Here is a 24,044-nt window from a genome sequence, read left to right as displayed (position 1 = left end):
GAACAAATTTTAAATGGAATCAAAACTAAAAATAATGTATGACGTAACTACAGTGGCAAATTTTTGAAATAAGCTTATCTCAATTTCATAATTTCTAAATATAAATTAACATTTTAATCTATGTCTGCACATTTAATCTATAATTCACACTTTGAGATATTATTCTTACTCATTCAGAAAAAATATTGCTATGAAGATGCTTTTGATAGGATGACTAATTACTGTGCAAAATGGAAAACAAACACTATACATCGAATTCAGGCACTGGTAAAATAAATACCAACATCTTCATACAGCTAACTTGATTAATACTATTAAACTGGAAAGAAGAAAAATTGATATTATGATAAATTAAGATGTGTTTAAAGATGTAAAATCATGTTTTTCCCATCCAATTATAATATACAGTTGCAAATTTTTATTCATTGTGAATAATACCTGTGCCATAGTGGGTATATTTAGAGAAGAAACATATGGAAGGATAAGGTCTTCAACATAAGCAGTAGCCTCATATAATCAGGTAAACTTTCTTGTGCTCATCTAAGTGAATTTACCCAATGATGAAAATTCACGTAATATATTTGAGGACTCTATTCATATGTAAAGGATTTTGATCTGACAAATGACTTAGTAGACACAGAAGTTAAAAATATGAGCTATGTTCTTTAATATTATCCTCCTGACCTGTGTCCAGTGCTGATGTTTTATTTCCTGTCTCCAAGGACACAGTCCCCATAAAAGCTTGCTTATTTTTGGTTTTAGTTTTTTGCCAAATATCATTACTCAGAAAATCATTAATTACTTCTGAATGCATGTCACCAAAGAACATTTTATTCACTTACTGGCACATTCAGCAATTTAAAGAAAGCCAGGTTCTAAATGGTAAAACACTTCCTTCTGTCCTGGTTGTTTAGTATATCATCTCTCCTACCAGTGGGTTGAGTTCCTGAATTCCAGCCTTATGAGTAATCTTATTACATTTCAGTGATGGATAGAGTACTAATATATGGGGGCTTATAATTGCATGAAGCCCATTATCAGGTGGACTGTTTGATTTATTAAGAATAGCAACCTCAGTGAGCTCTATGCATTCCTAGACATGCCAGTAAAGGTGAAGATATAAATACATTCATCAAAGTACTACTTTCTACATTATTTTATTAATATTGCCATGTTTAAACAACCAAAAGAAACTCTACTTTACAAACAGAAGAGTAAATATGATGAAGCTTTTCTCTTTGATTTTAATCCTATTTACAGGATTTGGTGATATTTTGCTCCTGAGGAGAAAATTGGATCTCAATGATAATTTTTATGTTTTGTAATGCATTCAATAGATATTTATGTAATGTCATTTTTAGAAGTTCTTTTTAGTAAATAACAGTCAGTTTGGATAGGTGTTTATGCATAAGAGACATAAATATATCCACAACTAGCTTAATATAAGAAATACCAATGGTAACTTTGGCTGTATATACAACCTCAAAATAAAATTATTAAAGTATTTTTGTAAGTACAGAAATCTATATGCATACACCTTTATCCTCACCCCTAAAAAGTGATTTAATATTGAAGTGGTATTATTTCCTCAAAGAATTCTCTGTTCATTTGACTATTTGACTGGAAGTGAGAATACACAGATATCTTTAAGTTTTATTTTACAGTCTTGTTAACATTTATGCATAATATATTGTAATATCTTGGGGTGGAAAGAGATATATCTGAGGACCAAATAATGCTCTAACTGTAAAGTCTGAGTAAGGTTTCTCAGGGATGTGTGCATTAGACAGATACTAGGAAAAAGACAGAAGGAAGATAGGTGGGTTGCAAGAAAAAAGAAAAAAAAACCTCTTCTACTGTATCTTGAACTTATATATAAATACTTGGTGATTGTTGAATGGAATACAGAATTCTCTAAGAAAGTTATAACTTGCAAGTAAACCATGGGCCTCAATCAGCGCTTCTTCCCTATTTTGGCAACTCAGTGAAATACGGGATTAATCAAAGCTAGGTCAGCCCCACTCAGTAAGAAGAGAACACAGTAGTTAAACAAGAAAGTGAAATTTCTCCTAAATCAAATAAACTGGGTACAAGGGAAAAATTTCTTATATATTGATGTCAGAAAATTTCAAGCATTAGGATAACGATTGTGCATTGGAAACATTGGAATCCTTTGTGGTATAATTAATGATGGATGGGTGGTGCAATTTGTGGCTTAGTGGCAGAATTCTTGCCTGCATGCTGGAGACCCAGATTTGATTCCTGGAGCCTGCCCAGGCAAAAAAAAATTTTATAAGTTAACTAATGATTGGCCTCAGAAGTATCTGTGGTGCAGCCTAAACACAGAATAAAAAAGTTTTTTAACTTGTGAAATAAATCTGTTATTATTAGGCATAAAAGATATCATGAAGAAAAAGTAATTCATTTTCATGGACATTAAAGAACAGGAAGGCAGTCATCTCTTTTGCCAGAGGTAAAGATTGCATACATAGTCAAAAAAGATGTACATATTCAGGAGAAAAAAGGTGGATTATGTAAGATGGAACAGAAGGGTTTAATGTGGATAAGAGGAGGTAAACATATATCTAAAAACCACAAACAAACAAAAATATTGTTTTGGATCAGAACCTTTATTTTCTGCTTAGAGCTTCTATGGTGAGTTCAGTCCATCTGCTGCTTATTAGCATTATTTAAAAAAAAGCAATGTGGCAAGAAAAAAAATGAAATCAATGGTTGGACTTTAAAATTTAATTTGTAAATCAGGAATAATCTGAAAGCCAAAGGGCATTATTACTACCCCCCAAATTACATCTAATCAGAGATGAACTTATTTGCAAAGTAAGCCCTAAGCAGAGAATGGAAGTAAAATGTAAATTTTTTAAATGTAACTGGGAAAAAGTAATGAATATGCTTTATTCATTATTTTAGAAGTTATTCGAATAATCTAAAAGATAATCTTTCCAAATATCACCTGCAGATTGGACAGAAGTCAGCCGTCAGTGATGAGACACAGTACAATAACAACATTTATTCCTCTGGGACTCCCTGATGACCCTCAGCTGCAGGTTCTGATTTTTATATTTGTATTTCTCACCTACATGTTAAGTATAACTGGAAACCTGACCATCATCACACTCACCCTGTGGAAAACATCCATGTACTTTTTCTTACAAAATTTCTCCTTCTTAGAGATCTCCTTCACATCTGCGTGTATTCATAAATACTTGTATAACACAGCAAAGGTGAAAGATCATTACCTATAATGCCTGTGTCATCCAAGTATTTTTTACTGAACTCTTTGCAGTAACAGATTTTTTTCTCCTCACTACCTTGTCCTATGACTGCTATGTGGCCATCTGCAAACCCCTGCATTATGTGACCATCATGAGCAAAATGGTCTGCAGGAGTCTCATGATCTGTTGTTGGGTTGATGGCTTGTGTATAATAATCCCACCACTTAATTTGTTTTTAAAACTGGAATTTTGTGACTCTAACATCATCAATCATTTTACCTGTGATGCATTTCCACTAGTGAAAATAGCATGCTCAGACACAGGATTCATAGAACAGACGATCATAATCTGTGTAGTACTGACCTTGAATATGACTCTCACTTGTGTAGTTCTTTCCTCTGCTTACATCATGAGAACAATTTATAGACTCCTCTCTCTCCAGCAAAGGAAGAAGGTTTTTTCGACCTGTTCCTCCCATATGATTGTGGTTTCTATCACCTATGGCAATGTGCATTTTCATCTATCTGAATCCTACAGCAGAAGAAGAGGTGACCATTAGTAAAGTATTTTCACTGCTCATTTCTTCTACTTCACCTACTTTCAACCACTTTAGTTACATCTTGAGAAACAATCAAGTTATGAAATCCTTCATGGACTCAATGAAAAGAATAGTGTTGTTCTCAGTTAAGCAGTATAAACTGTATATAAAGAGAGATTTCAAAAGTAAAGATAAATGGTCGTGCACATTTTCTCCTTGATGTTCAACGACTTTGTTGTTTTTAAAATATCCTTATTCAGTTACATTAATTTTCTCAATGTCTTTAAAATAGCTTGCATGATGACTGCTCAGGTAATTTCTGTATAGTCATTTTTCAAACCAAAACATCATACTATTTTAATGTTATAGAGAGACTATGTAAAAATTTTTCTCAAATATCAATTTGCATGGAAATCAATTTCACAATTACATAAGATACAGTAGAAAATATTGCTCCACTTGGTATATGCATGGTAAACTCCATTGCAGTTCTTCTCTAATATACATAAAAATATATGTGAAAGTATAGAGAGGCTGAATAATTGCATAAGGTAAAAATATAGAGGTTAGAGAGAGAATGATAGCACTTACAATATTGAAAATTAATGATTTTGGGGACCTCAAATAATCCTACTACAACCACATAGAAATACATGATAAATTGTAACAAAGATTCATTTGAATATATAGGTGAAAGAATTACAAAAGTGTAAAGAATAGCCAGAAATAAAGATGAAACCTAAAGTAGAGCAATGAACTATAAAATGACTTGTGAATGTTCAGGAAAGCATGCACTGGAGAATAGGAGCAGGAGGTTGCATTATGGATCCCAAGGATTTAGCTACTAAATGACAGGATTAATATGGTGACAACATTTTGAGTGGCACAGAAGAATATCTAATTTCTTTCTCTTTGTATGATCTCCAAGAATTCTTTTAAGGCCCTCCTGATTCAGGGTTAGCCATACTTAAACCATATCCTACAAGGTGCTATTTACAAATGAGTCTATACATTAACTGATAATACAACTTCAAAGAGTCCTCCTTACAATGGAGTTCACACCCACAGGGAGACAGACTAAGATTAAGAACATGTCTCTGAGAGGGGACATAATTCAATCTACTACCAGTTATATACAAAGCCCAAACAAGATATATCCAGTTAAGGTTTTCCAGAGATGTATATATATACAGAGAGAGAGAATAGTAACAGACAAAGAGGAATAAAGAATGAGAGTAGATAAATACATAGGCAGACAGATGATAGATAGATAGATAGATAGATAGATAGATAGATAGATAGATAGATGATAGATAGATAGATAGATAGATAGATAAATAGATAGTTGGATAGATAAGTGGGTGGTGGGTGGATGGATGGATGGATGAACAGATGGATGGATGAGAGAGAGAGTTCATAATAAAGAATAGACTCATGATTGTGGGGCTGGCAAGTCTAGGAGAAGCAAGAGGCTGAAAATTCAACTGAGAATACTATTAAATTCTTGGTCTGAATTCCTTAGGTTGGAAATGCAGAAAACAATACAAGATCCTTTATGAAGAATCTCAGTTAAGTAGTTTAATTTCTCAACAATATTATATGACGAATACATTATTATTTCCATGTTAGAAACAGCACAGTGAAATCACAGTGAAAACAAGTGTGGGGAATGAGATTATTACATTAAAGCTGATTTCTGTACTTAGTAACATTGATGCCAAGATGTTGGAGTGTGTTTCAACATCATTTAACAGATGGAAAATATAAAAACTTGCGATTATGCCATACAACCCTGTGCATATCTCATTCAATGTACGTGCACATTTTAGATAATGAGGATAACTTTAGACAAAATTATATGAGGAAGAGACAGTAAAGAATGAGTATAAACTTGATGAAGGAAAAATACAAATTTTAAAACTTCTAATAATGCAGAAATCAAAATCAGAAGCAAAGTATATGAAGAACCTGTACATTGAGGCCCAAACATTTGACATGTAAATGTACTAATTTATCAACCAAACTACAAGGAAAGACATTAAATTGCTGAAGAAGTTTAAGATTTGGCTTTAAGATACATCTGCAATTACCAGTTTGTTGCTTCCTGTAGAAACGGAGCTCGAAGGATATTAAGGAATGATGAGAAAGAAAGAAAGAAAGGAAGAAAGAAAGAAAGAAAGAAAGACACAGACGGGCTCAGGGGGTCTGAAGCTTGAGTTTACTTCAGACAGACTTCAGACAACTTTATTTTCAACCAGATCTTAGTTATATACCACAGGATGTCAATAGATATGCAGGCATTTCCTGAGGGAGCAAGATTCTTATCTCACAGTGTTCTTCATACTTAACATAACTGTTTGGGGTAAACATTCTCTTCCTCCCAGACTGCTCTACATAACAATCGCCACAGTCTACCGCTGCCATCCCGAGGCCAGCAGCTTGCAACAAATTCTGTAGGTCTTGCTTTAAACTCTTGGCTTCTACATTTCCCCCTTTTTATTTTATAAGCCGAGGAAAACAAGAATCACCTTTTTAGGGTGACTATAAACAGAGGTGACCGCGCCTGGCTTAGGTTGCCCTTAGGCTCTGAAGGGTCTTACCCGTCATTGGCTACCAGTCAAGCTCTCTGACTTTGATTCACAAGAATCACATTGTTATAAGCAGAGGTGGCCAGCGCCTGTCTTAGGTTGCCCTTAGGCACTGAAGGGTCTTACCCATCATTGGCTGCCAGTCAAGCTCTCTGACTTTGATTCAGGAGGGAGCCAACAAGTTTTTGCAAGAATCACCTTTTTCTTTGTTGTTAAACACAGCTGAGGAGGAAGCGAAGTATAAACAGCCCCAAACCTAAGATTTTTTAGCTCTTAGGTAAGTGATTGTGTAACATTACTTCCATAGGCTATATGTAGAATATTCTAATTTACATTCTAATACCCCTTTTTTGTAATTCTAAGATATCAGGACCTAAACTATCTGAAAGCCTTAAAAGATGCCTATTCCCTTTTCCCATTCTATTTCAAACAAGCCATATGTTAAAAGAGGGTAATACAAAAACTGCTCTTATTCCTTTTACACTTTAAACTTTGTAAAAAATTTAAATTATACATTTGATCTCCAATATGAACCAATGTCATTTCTATATCATTTAGTCCATTATTAGTTTGCTCATCAATGAGATTGTCTATGCCACAGTTCACTGGTGTTTTTCTAACAATGCAGCATCTGTATAGTTTGTTGCAATGCGGTTCCAGTGACTGCAGCCACTGTGATGCTTCCAATGATTCCAATGACAGATGCAATAATGAATCCAATTAGTCTATTAGTCCTTTTTAGATATTCCTTTGCCAAATGGATCAGTATATGTGTTTCTGGAGAGGATTGCAAAGATCTTGACATCTGCACTGGCAGCCAAATACCTCTTCTCCTTTCTGCTATAATCGTCTCATTTTCCTGCAACATAAATGCTTGGGGACAAGTGAATAGAGAATAATTTTCACAATTAGAAGTTTGATTTCTTATATGCATATGAACTTTAACAAGTATATATGGATCTCTAATACATATTTGTATATAGTGCTTATGGCTGCTATTTAAAAAGAAGTTATAGTTACTAGAATTGACTATAAAAATTGGTCTCAGTCCTAGAAAAAATTTTCTGTCAATTTCTTTCACTAATGCTATATTTATCATCCCATGAATTTGGCACAAATTACCCTCCATGAATTAAACCCTGATTTAGCTTGCCTGTCCATATAGTCTCAGTTATCTTCAAGTTAGAGATGGGTGACCCCACAGGGGCTGCATCTCTTACAATTCCATAGGAATCATTAATTATGATAACTGCTCAATCCATGTGACATAACTGTCATCTATTCCAACTTTCTTTCCCATCTAACAGGCAAGTATCCTTTGTATCCATAGATTTACGCATATAGGTCTTTCTAAAAATGGAATTAAATTTGACACCAGTTTTCTTTTTATTGGATCTAGAAATCTTAAACTTGTATTCAGATTATTTTGGTAAAGTTGAATTGGCCCATGTTAGGGCCCACAGATAATCCCAGTAAGTATAAATATGTCCCTGTCCTTCAGCAATCAAAATTGTATGTTCTATAGTATACATTACCCATTTAGTTATTTTTTGTCCAGGTCGATAATGTAAGAATTTGAGAGTTTTGCCGCGCAAAGGAGGACTCCAAGAGACGTTCTCTCATGCAACACGCAAGGGGTTTATTTACCACACATGCGTGGGGCTCACTGAACACGCAGGAACAGAGAGCCCCGAACCTGGGTTTTGGGAAGCCTTTTGAGGGCCAGGATAAGGGTGTGGGGTTTGAGGGTTGAACATTAGTTACAGGTTCTGCTTTATGCAGGAAGTAGATAACGAACATTTTGCAAGAAGCAGATAACAAACATTTTTCGCGCATGAGTCATGGGAGCTGCTTCTTGCAAGAAGCAGCTGTCTCGTGCAAAACTCCCTTACTCAACCTTCTCAGTTGCATTCTTAGATAAACTTTCTCCGGCAGTTACAACCTTGCATAACCAAGGCAGCAGAAAACCTTGCATAACAAAGGCAGCAGATAACCGCCCCTGGGAAGTCCCGGGTTGTTTTAGCCTGATGGGGCCCATAACTCTTTTCTTTATAAAATCCTTCTTTACATAAGAAAAGTTAGCTACTGTTAAGTTTTATAAAATCCTTCTTTACATTCCCCACTCCTTTTTGTACATATCTCTAATCTTAGAGATTTTCTGGGTTATTTAATACTGAGTACTGTTGTCTGATGAGCATTAATTTGACATTTCCAATCTGCCTTTGTAAAAACTGTATAATTCTATTTAGAATATATGGTCCTATAGTTATTATTAAAAGTAACACAATTAAAGGCCCAGCGAGAGCAGATAATAGCGTTGTCAACCAGGGGGACTTAGTAAACCAAGATTCAAACCACCCCTGTTGCGCCTCTCGTTCTTTTTGTCTTTCACGAAGGCGCTCTCTGAGTTTTGTCATGGACTCTTTAACAACACCCGAGTGATCCGCATAGAAACAGCACTGTTCATTTAAAGCTGCACATAGTCCCCCCTCTTTAAGGAAAAGTAAGTCAAGTCCTCGCCTATTTTGCAGAACTACTTCTGAAAGGGAGGTTAGAGAGTTCTGAAGGGCTGAGACAGATCTTTCTATTTCATTTAAGTCTTGATCTATCGCGGCCTGTAATTGACTGGTTTGCTGATTGCTATGTACAATGGCAGCAGTCCCTGTGCCTATACCGGCAGCGGCAGTTACCCCCATAAGAACTGCCAGGGTTATTGAGATTGGTTCCCTTCTGTATCTGGTTTGGCTTAATAGTATAGTTTCTAATTCTGTCCCTGAATGATAGAGAATTCGGGGGTATATAGAAACCAACACACAATAGTTGACAGAGTTGTTAAAAACCTTTGTAGATACACAAGGGGTAATTCCAGTGTTACATGCCCACTTTAAACCTGGGGGAGGTTGAAGGAATTTATCATTATTTTGGGTTTGATTAATGGTGGCACATAAGATTTTAACGTGGGGAGGAGGGTTACCTATACAAGTTCCTTGTCCCGTAACTTCAGACAGGGTGAGTTTATGGTCGCTGTCCCAGTCGCAAGACGTGCCATTAGGGAGGATGGTATATGACTTATTTATAGCTATTCCTTCATAATAGGGTGGCGAAGCTGACAGGCAAAGCCAGCATGACTGGGTGAGATTAGCTCGGGAGTGATTGAGGGCAGAAAAGGCTCCTAGAATTAGGTTGTATAATCGGTCACCAGGAGTCTCTGGATTGTAGGGAGAAGTACTATTGGGAGTTGGAAGGGGGGAAGAAGTGGGAATTAGGGAGCTATTGCTAGGCCTTCCTGGGGGCGTAGGCTTCGCACGAGGCCCTGGGTTTTTCATAGTCAGAACAGGGTTGGGGCCTACCCTGATAGCTTTTTGGGGAATTTCTTCCTTTTTAATTAGTATTAGCCTCCCCCTGTCTGTGCCGGTTTCGTATAATCTGGCTCCCCAGGTTTTTCCAGTTATCCAACTATTATCTGAGGGGTTAGTGATATTAAGCCAAATTTTAGCACAAGGGTTTTGTGAGAAATCTGTTGTAGGCCTACCGCCGGTCATGAGTGTTCCATGGTGGGCCCCGGGCCATCCATCAGACCCACAGCTTCCAGGATTAGAACAGGTTTTCTGGTACCCTATTTTGAGGAAGGGGTCGCCTAAGGTTGTCCATGTTAAAGCTAAAGTCTCACAGCCCCAGTAGGCACAATAATAGTGTCCTGGGCTGTTACAGTAACTTTTTCCCTGATTGGATGCGGGACATAGGTAGATGGGGGTCAGGTCGCAGCAGGGCTCGTTTCCCAGAGTGGTAAGATTACAAGGGGTCACTAGAAAAGAAGGCTCCCCTGCTCCCTCCCAAGTTTTTATAGTCTTCCCATCATCCCATCTGGTTATTGTCCATTTCCAAGGCTTATGCGGGTTGGAATTGGGTTCCCCTAGGGGAAGGAGGAGAAGGAGTAGTAACCCTACGAACCCGCAGCTTGAGAGGATTGTCAGTCCTTTCCAGTTTCCATTGGGACTCAGAGGGCGAAGGCGCAGGTTTGAGATGAGACGCATGGATCCAGGATGCGATGCCATCGACCTTGACTGCGGTGGGGGTGGTCAAGAGTACCTGATACGGTCCTTTCCAGCGAGGTTCAAGAGTCTGTACCTGGTGGCAGCGGACGTAGACGAAGTCTCCCACCTGATATTGATGCGGAGTTCTGTTATCTCCTGGCTGGTAGGAGGTGGAGAGCTGCCGCCACAGGAACCGCTGGGCTTTTTCCAAGGCTCGCAGCCTGTCAAGCAAGGGGGTATGGAGGGAACTATTAATCTCTAGAATGGAGGATATGTCTTTGACTGGAGGTGGCGCTCCATACAAGATTTCATAAGGGGTTAGATTACACATGAGAGCAGAGGGGGTATTCCGGGCCCTGAACAGGGCATAAGGCAGGAGCATGGTCCAATCCTTCAAGCCAGTCTCTATAGCTAATTTGGTTAGGGTCTCTTTAATTGTCCTGTTCATTCTTTCTACCTGCCCTGAACTTTGGGGTCTGTATGCGCAATGCAATTTCCAATCAATCCCCAATATCCTGGCCACACCCTGACTTACCTGGGCTACAAATGCGGGTCCATTATCTGACCCTATTACCTTTGGTAGACCGAACCGGGGAAAAATTTCTTCCATAATCTTCTTGACTACGACCTGGGCCGTTTCTCTCTTAGTTGGGTAGGCTTCAACCCATCCTGAAAAGGTGTCTATAAAAACTAGTAAGTATTTAAGTCCATACTTTGCAGGTTTAATTTCAGTAAAGTCAACTTCCCAGAACTGCCCAGGTCGAGTTCCCCTTAGTCTTTTTCCGTTAGGAGCTTTGGTGGGGTAGGCGTTCACAATTTGACATGCCCGACATTCTCTGGCTACGCGATCTGCCAGTTCTTTCCTTTTTGAGGCTGCCAGAGGGTACAATTCCCTCTGGTCTTGCAGGAGCTGCTGTAGTTTCCCTGTCCCCAGGTGAGTGAGCTGGTGGACCTGCTGTATGTAAGCTAGGGCTTCCGATTCTCCTTGGGGTGTAACCTCAGATAGTGTTTCAGGGGGTTGCTGGTTTTCTTTGGTTATTAGGACCAAGTTTACAGGGTCCCTTAATGCTGCCGCTTTTGCTTCTTCATCTGCTCGCTTATTACCCATGGTTATTGGGTCTGAACCTCTTTGGTGGCTAGCACAGTGGACAATGGCTAGTTCTTTGGGAAACATGACTGCTGCCAGGAGTTTAAGAATTTCCTCCTTGTGTTTGATTTCTTTACCAGCTGAGGTTAATAGCCCTCTTTGTTGGTAAATTGCCCCATGTATGTGGGCAGTAGCAAAGGCATAACGGCTATCTGTATAGATAGTCGCTCGTTTTTCTTTTGCTAATTCTAGAGCTTTTGTGAGGGCAATTAGTTCAGCTTTTTGGGCAGATGTTCCCTTCGGGAGGCTAGAAGACCAAATAACTTTTGTCCCACTGACTACCGCCGCTCCCGCTCGCCTCTTACCGTGTTGGAGAAAGCTGCTTCCATCCGAAAACCAGGTTACCTCCGAGTTAGGTAATGGTTGGTCTTTTAAGTCTCTGCGGATTCCGGTCTCTTCAGCTAATATCTCTTGGCAAGTGTGCAGCACAGGTCCCGCGGTCTCGTCCGGGAGCAGGGTAGCCGGGTTTAAAGCTGATGGGGCCCCAAAAGTCACCCTGTCTTTGTCTAGGAGGATGCTCTGATAGTGGGTAATTCTGGCATTTGACATCCATCTATCTGGAGGCTGGCGGATTATGCTCTCCAGGGCATGAGGGGCTATTATGGTCAGCTTCTGTCCTAGAGTGAGTTTGTCTGCGTCTTTTGCCAGGAGGGCAGCTGCCGCGATGGCCTTGAGACAGCGTGGCCATCCGCTGGCAACTGAGTCTAATCGCTTGGACAGATAGGCCACCGGTCTCCTCCAGGGGCCTAAAGCCTGTGTTAGGACCCCTCTAGCCACGCCTCTCCTTTCTTCTATGTAGAGCGTGAAAGGTTTATTCACGTCTGGGAGGGTTAAAGCTGGAGCTGACAGGAGCGCTTTCTTAATGCTGTCGAAGGCTTCCTGCTGTTCTATTCCCCACTGGAAATCAGCGCTCCCTTTGAGCAAGGGGAATAATGGGGCAGCAAGGGCTGCAAACCCTGGGATCCACAACCGGCAGAATCCCGCTGTCCCTAAGAACTCTCGTAGCTGCTTTCGGGTCGTGGGCGGGGGTATCTGTGTTACAGTTTTCTTTCTAGCCTCAGTGAGCCATCGCTTTCCATTCTTAAGAGTATATCCCAGGAAGATTACTTCCCTTTTACAGATTTGGGCCTTTTTGGCCGAGGCTCGGTACCCCAGTGTGGCTAGCTCACTTAACAGTTTTCGGGTTCCATACTCACAGTCCTCCTTAGTGTCTGCTGCCAACAGTAAGTCGTCCACATATTGTAGCAAGGTGACTCTGGGATGCTGAATTCTGAAGGAGCTTAAGTCTTTATGAAGAGCTTCGTCAAAAATGGTGGGGGAGTTTTTGAACCCCTGGGGCAAGCGTGTCCAAGTCAGTTGGTTCGAGGATCCCGTCTCTGGATCGATCCACTCGAAAGCGAACAAGGGTTGACTGTCCTTATGCAAGGGCAGGCAGAAGAAAGCATCTTTTAGATCAAGCACAGTATACCAAGTCTTTTCAGGATGGAGAGTGCTGAGCAGGTTATAGGGATTTGGCACCGTAGGATGTATATCCTGCACTCTGCTATTTACTTCCCGAAAGTCTTGCACCGGTCTATAGTCTCTAGTCCCTGGCTTTTTGACCGGCAATAAGGGAGTGTTCCAGGCTGATTGACAGGGCTTAAGTACTCCCAAGCCAAGGAATTTCTCTATATGGGGCTTGATTCCTTCCCGGGCTTCCTTGCTTAAGTAGTATTGTTTTACCCGAATTGGAGAGGCGGTGGGCTTTAGGGTCACTACTACTGGGGGCTGATTGACTGCCAACCCTAACCCGGCAACTTCTGCCCAGGAATTAGGGAATTCTTCAAGCCAGGCCTGAGGAATTGAACTGTGGAGCTGTTCTGGTTTTATGTACAGCTGATATTCTTCTTCGACTGGCAAGGTGAGGGCAGTTATTACAGGTTGGCTTACTAGCGGGTTTAAAAATTCCACCTTTGGCCCCTTAGGATTGAAGGTGATTCTCGCCCTTAGTTTAGTTAACAAGTCTCTTCCCATAAGCGGGGCAGGGCACTCAGGGATAACTAGGAAGGAGTGTTGAACCTTCCCCTTCCCCAGGTCCATGGTTCTTTTGGTAGTCCAGGCGCGGTAGCGACTGCCATTTGCTCCCCGCACCAAGGACTTTTTTGTAGAGAGCGGGCCTATAGGTTCTTGGAGGGCCGACACTACTGCTCCTGTGTCGACTTCAAAATTAATTGGTACCCCCTCCACATTAAATTTTACCCTGAGCTCGGGGAGGGGTGCCGAGCCCTGACTCCCCTAGTCCTCACTTTCTAGAGCCAATGTGGCCGGTTGTTGCCAATTTGGGGGCCTAGTACCCCTCCGTTTTTTCGGACAGTTTTTGGCCCAGTGCCCAGTTTCTTTGCAGTAGGCGCATTGGTCTGGACTAAGAGGGGTACAATAACGCCGACCAGAGGGATTTTCTCCAGCTCGTCCTCTACCTTCAGTGTTTCTTTCAACTACTGTGGCCAGGATCTTTGTTAATTCTTTTGTTCTCCTTTTCTCTCTTACCAACTCTTTTTCCTCTCTCTCTCTCTCTCTCCTTTGTTCTTTTTCCTCCTCTGTTTCTCTCTTATAAAACACTTTTTCAGCTTCTTTGACTAAATCTCGCAAGGCTAGGTCCTGCAACCCCTCTAAGCGCTGCAGCTTGCGTCTAATATCTGGAGCTGATTGGCCGATAAAGGCCATGGCCACTGAGGCTCTTTGATCCTCCGATTGAGGATCAAAGGGAGTATACCTACGGTATGCTTCCATTAGTTTTTCTAAAAAGACTGAGGGCGATTTGTCCCCTCCCTGAATAACCTCTTACCTTGGCCAAATTGGTGGGCCGGCGTGCGGCTGCTCGGAGACCCGCTACTAGAGTCTGGCGATAGATGGACAGATGCTCCCTACCTTCAGAGGTGTTCGGGTCCCAATTAGGGCGGCGCAGCGGGAACCGATCGTCGATGACATGCTGGAGTTGGGTGGGTCTCCCGTCTTGTCCAGGAACTTGCTTCCTGGCTTCCAGTAGGATCCGATCTCGCTCCTCCGTGGTGAAGAGAGTCCCCAGGAGTTGTTGACAATCATCCCAAGTGGGCTGGTGAGAGAACATAAGGGACTCCACCAATCCAGTCAGCCTAGTGGGAGCCTCGGAAAAAGGAGGGTTATTATTTTTCCAATTATATAAGTCAGAGGAGGAAAAGGGCCAGTATTGTAGAGCGGGCATTTCTCCCCCGTGTCCGTCATCCACTGGAGGCCCGTACGGTCTGAGGGGGAGAGTGACCGCCACATCAGATGGGCTTAGTGCTCGTCTGCTTCGTGTACTATGTGCCGGTCCTGGTTCATCTGGGATCGTCTGTTGGTGAACCTGCGGAGAGGGAATGGAAGAGGGCGGAGAGAGAGTACTAGAGGAGGGAGAAGGTGAGCTAAGAGAGGGGGGTCCTGTACCGGAGCTGAAGGGTAGGGAGGAGGGGAAGAAGGACCTGCATCGAAGAGGATTAGATCCGATTGGGATTCCGGTAGGACTGCAGGAGACAAAGAAGGATAGAGTTTCGGAGCTTGAGAAGGACCCGGCACCTTGATTGGGAGTACAGAGGGAGAGTCATGTTGACCAAGAGGAGTAAGAAACGGCTTTACCCATGGAGGTGGGTTTTCACACAGGTCCTGCCAAACCATGATGTAGGGCTGCTGGTCCGGGTGGCCATACGGGTCAGGGCGGAAGATGACTGACTTGACTGCCCGAATCAAGGGTAGATGAAAAGTTCCTTCACGAGGCCATTCCACGTTAAAGGAGGGCCACTCGGCCGAGCAGAAGGTCTGCCATTTGCCTTTCTTTACAATAAGAGATAGATTCTGAGCTCTTTCCCTGACCTCCGACCAGTGTCTTAAGGTCAGAGAAAGTGGAGTCGACATTCCCTGACCCATCTTTGGTAAAACAAAAACAATTCCTAACACACAAATACAGACAGACACACACAGAGCCGGCACACCACGTTTACACAGTTTCAGAGACACAGCTCAGACTGGCCCGATGACTGTGATCGAGTCTCCCCCCGTCAGAAGGGAAACAGAATCAGAGTCGGCCCTGTAGGAAGCCTCCAGGCGTCCCCGGAGGTCCCCCAATCCCGAGGCGTCCCTCGGGAGAGTGACCTGCAACCCCTGGACACGTCTGTCGGTTGCGGTCAGGGAGTGCTCACGCGACTCCCCGACAGTCACTGCCAGTCTGACAGACTAAGCGATCGCACCTCAGACAAAAAAGGCCTTACTTACCCCGAGAGAAAGAGCTGTTGGAGCCTTCCCCTACGAAGAGCCGATCTCGGTGGGACCTCCAAATGTAAGAATTTGAGAGTTTTGCCGCGCAAAGGAGGACTCCAAGAGACGTTCTCTCATGCAACACGCAAGGGGTTTATTTACCACACATGCGTGGGGCTCACTGAACACGCAGGAACAGAGAGCCCCGAACCTGGGTTTTGGGAAGCCTTTTGAGGGCCAGGATAAGGGTGTGGGGTTTGAGGGTTGAACATTAGTTACAGGTTCTGCTTTATGCAGGAAGTAGATAACGAACATTTTGCAAGAAGCAGATAACAAACATTTTTCGCGCATGAGTCATGGGAGCTGCTTCTTGCAAGAAGCAGCTGTCTCATGCAAAACTCCCTTACTCAACCTTCTCAGTTGCATTCTTAGATAAACTTTCTCCGGCAGTTACAACCTTGCATAACCAAGGCAGCAGAAAACCTTGCATAACAAAGGCAGCAGATAACCGCCCCTGGGAAGTCCCGGGTTGTTTTAGCCTGATGGGGCCCATAACTCTTTTCTTTATAAAATCCTTCTTTACATAAGAAAAGTTAGCTACTGTTAAGTTTTATAAAATCCTTCTTTACAATATGTCTGGGTTTTATTCTCTTTGAGGGAATCCAAACTGAAGTTCCGTCATCTGCAATGACAAGAGCAAATCCCCTACCCCACACCTTTACCATTCCTGGTTTCCATAAATCATCTTTAACATCTTTCCAATAGATTGGTTGCAGCTGCAGTTCTGTTTGGGATATATCATTTTTCTTTTCCAAATTGCTAAAATGTTGTTCTGCTGGAGTCTGTGATGAATTATCATAAATGTTTTAAAAATTTAAAGTAAATAATGCCTTTGCTAATTGATCTTTAGGAGTACTTATTTTCATAACATCATCCTCCTGATCATCATCTCCCCCTTTTTGTTTTAAAAGCATAGACTTTAGCGTCCGGTTTGCTCGTTCAATAATTCCTTGCCCTGAGGGATTGTGTGGAATTCCTGTAATATGAGTAATATTAAAAGTAGTATAAAATTTATGAAATTATTTTCCTGTATAAACAGGACCATTGTCCATTTTAATAGATTGAGGGCATCCCATAACAGCAAAAGCACTACGTAAATGTGATCGAACATGGGAGAAATGCTCTCCAGATTGTACAGTAGCCCAGATGAAATGAGAACAAGTGTCTATGATAACATGTACATATTGCATTTTACCAAAATGTGAAATACGAGTAACATCCATTTGCTATAATTCATTTGCTTTTTGACCTCTAGGATTAATCCTTGATGCAAATGGGAGTGCATTTAAAGACCCACAGGTTTGACAAGTATCTGCTTGCTGATTTTGTAATGATAAAGGACCTGGAAGATTGGTTTGAGCTCTTTATATGCATGATAAAAAGGGGAGTAATTCAGCTTTTGACTAATGTTTGTGAATGTAAAAACATTCAGGACAATTCATTTCTTTTAAACAAAGAAGCCATCTCAATGTGAGTAACTGTTTGGTACACATATTCAAAATCAGAAACAATATCAAGAGATTGTGGAAAACTTTGCAATACTTGAATTACAGCTGCTAATTCAGTATGCTGGGCTGAGGTATAAGGCATTTTTTAACTTGTTTTCCACTGGGGTGACATATGCAGGCTTCCCATTAATATTATTATCAGTCAAGACAGTAATAGCTAGCGGGGAAGCTAGAACTATTTTAGGCAAAATCCATTGTGTTCATTTTTAAAAATTGTAAAAATTTTGACATAGCAAATGATTATTCATTTGTTCTTTTAAATTATTTAATGCTGTTTGCCAAGAGGTATTGAAAATATATATACTTTGAACCTCTTCCTTTGTGAGATCACACACTATGCGATTAGGATTATGACTTCTTAATTGATAATATTTTGGTGACTTTTGGCTATTAAAGAAATAATCTTTTGCAAATATGTATTTAAACATTTTTGTCAATTGTTTGGTAAAAAAATCCATTTTAAAACACCATCTTGCTAAAATAGACCTGTGGGAGATTGCAAGGTAAAGAAAATAATAAAATCAACAGGCTTTTTTAGATCTATTTGAACAAGCTGTCCTTTTTTAATGCATTGTTCAATTAATTGTAACTCTCATTCAGCTGCAGCTGTTAACTGTCTTTTGCTTAATAAATCAGAATCTCCTTGTAAAATATCAAACAAGTTTTGTAACATATAATTAGGAATTCCTAAAGTGGCAGGTAGCAAAAATGAAAGCAGAGTGTCAATAGTGATGTGTACCCATAGTAAATGACCAGATTTTTAAAATTGAATTCATTGGATTGATTAAAAAGGAATGCAAGAATGTGGATTCTTTATAATTGGTTGTGCATTTTTGCTAATTTTGAATTTATTTCATGCAGTTTTTATGATATTTTCTCACAATAGTGGCCAAATTCTGATTTGCTTACATGACCGGGTCCAGTTGGGTCCTCTGGGAACTGGCTAGGGACCAAGAGGAGCTTCCTGGGACCTAGATATCTTTATTAAAGTACACCTCTTTCTGGGGGGGATAGCCAGTCCTCCCAGCTAGAGTGTACATTATAACTATTTCTTACCAAGGTCATGTGATAGCAATATCAGTTGCATGTAATGGCAACATCAGGTGAACAAAAAAGACTCCACAAGTATATTTTTTCCTTGCATTCAACCCTCAAATCTGATCTGCTTCCAATATAAGCCATGGTTATCTTGGGATAAATTTAGTTTATACATATATAGCTTTTATAAACACTGGACAAAGCATTAAAGTATTTTGGCTTAAAGGAATTTAGGTATTTAAATGATTTGAATATTATTTAGTCAGTAATAGATTCATTTATAGTAATAGTACTTAGATTAATAGATTAAGCCACCTGGTTTAGGGCAAGAAAAGAAGCACTTTTTGCCAGTATAATGATACCCAGGAGAAAATCAGTATTTTTTATACAGATAACAACATGATAAAAGTTAACATAAGTTATTTTGATAAAACAGACTCTTGGCTTTCTAACTAATTATTTAGAAAAAAAATTTTTATATCTTTTCATTAGAACAGGCTAAAAGTCCAAGTAAACATTGTCATTTTAGACTCATTAAATCTTTCTTGATTTTAACCATAATTTCTATTTTTATAAACCCTCAGCACTTATTATATTAGTTTAGGCTTTGTCCTATATTTTTCTCGCTTAGTAACAGTTATTCATGTTAGGATAAAACTATTCTCTTTTCCTATTAATAAAAATACATCTTTCATATTTTTCATACTTAAATCATTACTTTGAACAAATATTTTACCACATATGTAATTACCATCAAAATTAAATTTGTTAGAATAATGTTAAATATTTAAAATACTTTAATGTTTCAAATATGCATTAACTATCAATATATAGTTTTTAACAAGAATTTTTAGTTTTAAAGTTCTTAAAATATATTTCTCTTTTCAAACATGAATAGGAGCTAAACTCATGGCCAGTTTCCAAATTTCTGTTTATTGAGGATTTAAGTTAACAAAAGATGGGGTTGCTGTTCCCATTCTGAGTCATAGGACTTTACCTATAGTATTGGTATAAATCCCATAGAAAAATCATTCAGACTAAACAAAGGTAACCTAACAGAATACCTTGAGTCAGAACTACAATCCCAAACTGCACACCCCGTTGGGGACCAACCTGCCACAGGAACCATCAATGAGCACTGACCCCCGTTTGGCATGGCACCTTTCTCACTGAATACTTTCTGACTCAGGTGTACATGAATTCCTATATAAAGGCAGCCCATCAAGAACAAGCCCAGAAAACAATCTTTCTTTATCCTGCTCTGCCAAAGGCACAGCAAAGAAGCAATTTTTAAAATCTATCATAATAAATCAGTTCTTAGAAATTACAACTGGTGTGGGCAAGCCAGGCTGCAATGACTCCATAGGCTGAACCACAGTATCAACTTTTATCAAATCAGTCAACATTCTCCATTTTCCTGACCTCCCTCCTGCAATAAATATCAGAGAATTCCAAGAACCACGAGATTCCTCTAAACATTCTGCTCCAACCTGTCCCAAATCAACCAAGTCAGAGCCTCAAACCTCTCTACAGATAAGGGCCACTGCTCAACCCAAAAAGGCCCGCCTGTAGTATTTGTAGTGGATGTCCCTGGAGCATCTCCTCACTTTATGCTTTAAGAGTTCCCTTATTAGATCGCTGTTTGGGCACCAATTGCTGAGTCCGGCTCAAGCAACTGTCGAAACAGGGTAAGAAGTGGTAGTGGGAGATTGAGAAGAAACACAACTTAGAGTTTAAGACAAAGCATGAGCCAGGTAGTTCATTGCCTGACTGAACACAATAACCAAATAGAAACAGGAATATTTTCCCCGTCTTATATTCACTGCAAAGTCTTCATAAAGAATTTCCATTACTTAAGATTTAGAACATTATGGCCTTAAGGCTGAAACCAACAACAATGTTTTTGAATGAGATCAAATAAGCTTACTAATTCAGATGTTTTAACAGGCACCCCAGTAGCTTTAACACACACACATACTCCTCCAGCCGCCTATTATGATTACCCGTTACCCTGATGATCCAAGGAAAATGCTTACTTTACCAATATGACTCGAGTCCTCTTCTATTGGCTAGACACACGTGCCTCTAATGAAACTTTTCCTTGGTTCCTTAATATTGATTTGGAGTCTTCTTCTTCGAGCCCCATGTTTGGGCGCCAAATGTTGCTTCCTGTAGAAATGGAGCTCGAAGGATATTAAGGAATGATGAGAAAGAAAGAAAGGAAGAAAGAAAGAAAGAAAGACACAGACGGGCTCAGGGGGTCTGAAGCTTGAGTTTACTTCAGACAGACTTCAGACAACTTTATTTTCAACCAGATCTTAGTTATATACCACAGGATGTCAATAGATATGCAGGCATTTCCTGAGGGAGCAAGATTCTTATCTCACAGTGTTCTTCATACTTAACATAACTGTTTGGGGTAAACATTCTCTTCCTCCCAGACTGCTCTACATAACAATCGCCACAGTCTACCGCTGCCATCCTGAGGCCAGCAGCTTGCAACAAATTCTGTAGGTCTTGCTTTAAACTCTTGGCTTCTACACCAGTTCAAGATAGCTATATGGATAGGTCAAAACCCATGAATGGATAAATAAAATATAAACTGTGAGTAAAAATTCCTAATATGTTGTTGTGTGAAATGGATAAAGTAATTTTATTTGTTAAGAAATGTTCCATGGTGGTTCCAAAACACACAACTGTGGAAGCTAAGCTTCTACTGTAATAATGCTGCTTAAAACAAAATTTGTAAAACCTTGCACATGAAATTGTTGGCTTAGAATGTGGGGCCATTAACTGTTGCAAAGTGATGTTAGCACTTCTCTCTTCATATCAAATATCTCTGAATTATGAGTGTGGATTGAATAGAAGTTAGGATTCATTGATAAGGAGCAGCACAATAACAACATTTATCATGCTGGGATGGACTGATAACTACCAATGAAGGTTCTGATTTCCATCTTTCTATTTCTAACCTACATATTGAGTGTAACCGGGAACCTGACAATCATCTCCCTCACAGTTATAGAGTCAAACCTTATAACTGCCATGTACTTTTTACTATGAAATTTCTCCTTCTTAGAAATTTCACTTACCATCTACCTGTATTCCTAGACATCAGTACAACCTATCAACAGGTGACAAGACTATCCCATATGAAGTTTGTGCCATCCAAAATTTGTTTGTGGACTTCTTTGCTGTTACAGATTTTCTTTTTACTTCCCACCACATCCTATGACCAATATGTAGCCATCTGCAAACCCCTGCATATATGACTGTAATGAACAATCAAAAAGTTATATTGTTCTCAAAGAAGTAGGAAAATGTACTGCCATAGAAGAATCCAATTTTCTTGGAAATCATTATTCCTTAATAGTTTTACATTTTTGTCCCTTTTCTTCCTATCAGGAAACCTTTGTCAGAATTACCTTTATCAGTAAGAGAATATAATCTATTTTCAGGAAATGAAATGATGACTTCACATCTAACCAAATCTTGCTAAAAATGAAAAAAACAAACAAAATAAACAGAATCAGTAAGTTCATCTTTAGATAAATTCTAGATTGAGTAATATGCTTCTTACCTACACCAATTCCAGCTTTGGAGGACCTCTTGGAATCTAGGAACCATTACACATCATTTTAGATTTTATAATAAGCACTCAAGTGTGGAAAGTAATGGCTTAAAGACAACTGGTTTAATAAAAGATAAGTTCTAAATCATGGAGTAATAATACCATTAAAGCGGTCATCTTGGCATTGTGATGATAATGATTACAGCAGGTGCCACTTCAAAAATCCCTTGAAATGCATTATTTTTAATATTGAATTTATAAAGATGCTTTATCTTATCTTTACTTTCCAAATAGCTAAAGTAAAGTGTAAAGTTTAGAGAGGTAAAGATGTTGGTAACTGGTAAAGTCAGAACACAACTCCATTTCAGTCAGACTCCAAAACCTGTGTTTGTTACAGGATAAAAGGCCACATTGACACACATATTTATCATCACTATGTGCTCATGGGACTCCTTAAGAATGTCTACAGACCCTAAAAACACTTATAATTTAAGTCACGATAACTGAAAAATTATGTGATTCTTGGAAGAAAAAAATTAACAAAAGTTAGCACTCCATTTTTTTTTTTCATGGGCTGGCACAGGGAATCGAACCTGGGTCTCCAGCATGGCAGGTGAAAACTCTGCCACTGCACCACCATTGCCTGCCTGGCACTTCATCTTAATATAAGCCTTCCTGTGTATAGAGTAAAATGGGAACTATTTATTTAATAGAACACATTTTGTATTTTATACTATACAAAAATGAAAGCTGTATTTTAAGACAACAATGAAGAGTTAAAGGGTTGTTTAAAAAAGCCAAGGTCGAAAGCATATGTACAAAAAAAAAAAGAAAAGCATATGTACCCTCTCTTGAAAAGGTAGTATATGTGGGATTATGTATTAATTGGTATACAGAATTAAACACATGAATATCAATTATAATTATGCCCTTTCATAGGGGGAAAAAACCAGGACAACAGATTTTTAAAAAGCTACACTCTGAGATCAATTGATTTCAAAAGATGCAAGGACTCACAGAAAGTATTCAGCTACCCTTAGCCACTGATAGTCCTTCAATCACGTATTTATATATATGTTCCAACCTAATGGATTCTCAAGATAGATTCCTGAAATAGGTTCCTTTACATCAATGTGTCTGGGCTTTGAGATACAGGTTCATCCCAGCACTTAATTTTCACCCAATGGGAACTGCATTTGAATGATTCACTGAAACCATTCTTGACCATATTTCCAGACTGACAAAAACTCTTCATTGTATATTCCTAAACTACAAACTTTGGAATGGATACCCATACCATAATTATGCTACCTCTTTATTTTAACAGGATTAATTATTTAGAAATTAATTATCAAAGAATATTTAGTTGATCACTCTGACTAAAGGTGGTTCTGAACTAACTAAAAACTTCCTGAATGAAGGGTGAAAAAAGAAAAGAGACCAAACTATTTAACAGACTATGAACAGAGGAAGTGAAGCCACCCTGAAAGAGAAAATAATAAGGGCCCTTTTCTAAGAATTATTTTGCAGTAAGGTTTCTGAAATACCTTATTCAGTTCTTCCCATTGACAGCCTATTAAATCTAGTTGTGGAGACCCTGATCGAATCCTGCCTAGCTCTAAAAACTGATAATTTTTGAAGCAACCACCACAATTTGTATATAATTACCTTGAAGAAATATACCTATATCGTTTTAGAAATCTAAGAAATATATAGGTCTATGGGGTTCCAATGAATCTCTCCACTAGAAAAATTGAAAGTCATGAGTTAAAATTACAAGAAATAAGAGTATTGTTCCAAACTGTAAGCTGTTTAGACTAGCTCAAATAGAACCTGGGCTAGAATAAACTCCACCTACCAGACAAATAGTTAAGCTTATTTGTCTCAGGAAAAATCTAACTATGTGTAAAACACTCTATAATGACAACCCCAAATTGTTTTAATCACTTGAACATGTGAGTACGTTATCTCATATGGTAAAAAGAAATTGGCAGATATGATAGAATTATGAATTATAGAATGAAGAGAAAATCCAGGATTATACAGCTAAATCCAATGGAATAAAAACATTCTTATAACAGG

General features: G+C 39.4%; 2 pseudogenes; both read left to right on the top strand.

Annotated features, from left to right (window-relative positions):
• Positions 1-24,044, top strand: part of LOC143690615 (52 kDa repressor of the inhibitor of the protein kinase pseudogene) — a 427,237-nt pseudogene that overhangs the window by 125,945 nt on the left and 277,248 nt on the right.
• LOC143690241 (olfactory receptor 6C68-like) lies at positions 3,003-3,991 on the top strand (annotated as a pseudogene).

Source organism: Tamandua tetradactyla, chromosome 7 (genome assembly GCF_023851605.1).
Source record: "Tamandua tetradactyla isolate mTamTet1 chromosome 7, mTamTet1.pri, whole genome shotgun sequence".
NCBI classification, from domain to species: domain Eukaryota; kingdom Metazoa; phylum Chordata; class Mammalia; order Pilosa; family Myrmecophagidae; genus Tamandua; species Tamandua tetradactyla.
Note: the sequence above shows the minus strand (reverse complement) of the source record. Positions and strands in the feature narration are given on the sequence as shown.